This window comes from Dipodomys spectabilis, unplaced genomic scaffold (assembly GCF_019054845.1).
Source record: "Dipodomys spectabilis isolate Male_0828 unplaced genomic scaffold, ASM1905484v1 ptg000145l, whole genome shotgun sequence".
In the NCBI taxonomy this organism is placed as follows: Eukaryota; Metazoa; Chordata; class Mammalia; order Rodentia; family Heteromyidae; genus Dipodomys; species Dipodomys spectabilis.
The window spans coordinates 4,612,688-4,615,964 of NW_024870822.1; positions in this window are offsets into that span (position 1 = coordinate 4,612,688).

Below are 3,277 nucleotides of genomic sequence, written 5' to 3' on the forward strand. Positions count from 1 at the left end.
TTCGGAATCTAGCCTTACAGAAACTGCATCTACAAACCTTCTGAAAATAATACCAGAGAGTTGACAGACACATCCACTGGGACTATGCAAAAAGCTCATTTGCATAAATAAGTTATCTATTCAGTCCATTCAAAACATCTGCCACCTGCACACTAGAGAAATGTCAGGAAAGAAAGCCCTTGGAATTATTTCTGAATAACTTGGTATTTGGGGAAAAACCCAGATGAAATATCCCCACTTGTAATCATGGCATGTGTGTGATTTTTCTCCTCTCTCTTCCCATCTCCATTCTTGGTAACCACATCTCATTTCAGGGTTTGGAATTAGTCAATCTCTGTTTATGGACAAGAACTGCCTGCTAAATAGGCCTATTTTGGAGACATTGTTTCTTACATGACAATGTCCCCAGGAAAGTTTGCTGAGAGTCCTAATTTAACATTAGGAGTTAATAGCTCTGAAAGTCTGAGAAACCAACAGCTATTCTGTAGGTGGGAGCCCAGTAAAACTGAAATAAGGAAGTCTTTGGCAAACTGAGCCCCAATCTGCAACCAGTACATCTGCAAATTTCTCTTGGAAGGACAGCCCTGCTGTGGAAAGGACCAGCACAGGCTGCTCACTTCCTCACTGAGGAAAACATGAAGGCCTGGTATTCTGGTATTCTGCAAAGAGTAGGTTGTGGAGGGCAGTCGGGGACAGGAGCCAAGCTGACATAGTGAATGTCAGAGGCGAGCTTGGCTTACTGGGGACTTTATCCATCAACATGTAAGTTGGATAGGAATGGACTGTACCATCCATATGTTTTAAAGTCTACCCTCGGTTCTTGGTTCTCAGATTTACTCATCCGTGGTTCTTCAGGAGGGTCTAGAACCACAAAGCAGAAAACCTCCAAAAGTCTAATCTTCATTCTCACAATTGTGTATGGTGGAGGTTGGGCAGGGGTGCCCTTGGCCAAATACTTGACTTTTGCTGATACATTTTTCTTTCCAGCTTGGCAGGTCCCCTTCACTTGAAGACTGAAGGCACACCTGAGAACAATGTATTACTGCTAGTGAAAGACTGGATCGGTGCTCTGTGAACTAGTGGCCATAGGGTGACCTTCTCTAGAGAACGAAGTCAGACAAGACTAGAAAGCCACAGACCCATGCTAGCAAGGGATGTAAGTGTCAGGCACTCAGAGCCGAAAGGGTCCCTGCACAGCCTCATGTGCAATACAGTCAAAGTTCAGTCCCTCTCTGTCCCTCAAACTGTTGATAGCAAGCATGAGGTAGAAGGCAAAGCTTCCAGGAAGGTAAATGAAGTAAACACAGAAGGAAGCCGGGCGCTGGTGGCTCACACCTGTCATCCTAGCTACTCAGGAGGCCGAGATGTGAAGATCACTGTTCAAAGCCAGCCCAGGCAGGAAAGTCCATGAGACTTTCATCCCTAATAAACCACAAGAAAACCAGAAGTGGCACTGTGGCTCAAGTGGTAGAGTGCTCGCCTTAATCTGAGGAGCTCAGGGACAGCACCCAGGCCCAGAGTTCAAAACCCATGACAACGAAGAAGAAAAGAAGAAGAAGGAGGAGGAGGAGGAGGAGGAGAAGGGAGAAGGGAGAAGGGAGAAGGAGAAGGGAGAAGGAGAAGGGAGAAGGAGGAGGAGGAGAAGGAAGAGGAGGAGGAGAAGGAAGAGGAGGAGGAGAAGAAGAAGGAAGAAGGAAGAAGGAAGAGAAGGAGAAGGAGGAGAAGGAGAAGGAGAAGAAGAAGGAGGAGGAGGAGGAGGAGGAGGAGGAGGAGGAGGAGGAGGAGGAGGAGGCGAAGACGACCTCCGCTCCCTCCCAAGACACTTTGAAAAGCACACCAAAGTCATAATTGTATCCAAATTATAGGCACATATTCATTTAAACATCATTGTGAGACTGATGGCTCATTGCACGGATATCTCACATTCATAAGCCTAGCTACTCAAGAGGCTGAGACCTGGAGGATCACAGTTCAAGCATCTGCCAAAACAACAACAACAACAACAACAAAAAACAGCAAAAACTGAGCACTGGTGGCTCATAGCTGTAATCCTAGCTACTCAGGAGGCTGAGATCTGAGAATCACAGTTGAATACCAGCCCATGCAGGAGAGTATGTGATACTCTTATCTGCAATTAACTCCAAATTAATCTCCAATTGTCTCCAAAAGCCAAAGTAGAGCTGGGGCTCAAGTGGTAGAGCAGTAGCCTTAAGCAAAGAAGCTCAGAGACAGCGCCACGGCCCTGATTTCAAGCCCCAGGGCTGGCACCAAAAACAAATCAAGGCTGGAGGCATGGCTCAAGTAGTAGAGTGCTTGCCAGTTCCCCAATCTCTAGAACTGTTCCCATATTCTGAGGAGCATTCCTCAATACATTCCCATGTCAGGTGGCATACAAGATGATTTTAAGTGCAAATACTGGTGCTCATTTGCACAGTTAAGTGGTTTTGACGTCAAAACCAATTTAATAAAACTAAAAGAGTGAGTGGACTTCAGGAAAATTTTTAAGTAAATAATAGAGATGAGTACAGAGATGGGTAAGAAATAATAACAAAATGAGGGTCATCAGACTTGGGAAGAAAATACCTTAAAGACATTAGACATCCAAACTGCTGGAGGAATGATATCCACCATCCTCTACCAGCTAGTTTCCGACTTCATCTTAGATAGCTCATGCCAGGCATGGTGGACTGAGTCACTTCTGCATAAGTATCGCATGCTTTCCTGTATCCTCCCACAGGGGTCATGCAAAATGGCACCCCAACCATTTGCCAGTACCCCATTCCTCCATGCAGGCTGCACCCACTGCCTCCATCCAAATTTAAATTTGGATCCACTCAATATCCAGTATTCAACAGCCAGTGTTTACATCATTTCTATCAGGTTGGGAAGAGCTGAGCTAGACAGTGGGAATTCCATCACGAGAAGAATACAGGTTCTGGTTAAGTGAGGTAGTAACATGTTTCTTGTTCAGCCTGTTTTGGGGCACTGCTTTTTCCAGCCAGCCTGGTTAATCTGGGAAGATAGACTCTTCTTTGTGGTCCTATTCCAGAAAGACTTTACACAACTCCATGCAAAGTTCCTGGCATCCAAATTTACTTATTGTGAATTAAATCATATGGCACATGTCATATGAGCCAGAGCCAGAGCTCTAGTGCCATAGACTCTATGGTCTTACTTTTTGCCATTCCTGAGGTTTGAACTTGGGGTTTTGGTGCTGTCTCTGAGCTTTTGTGTTCAAGGCTAGTGCTCTACCACTTCAAGCCACAGCTCCACTTCC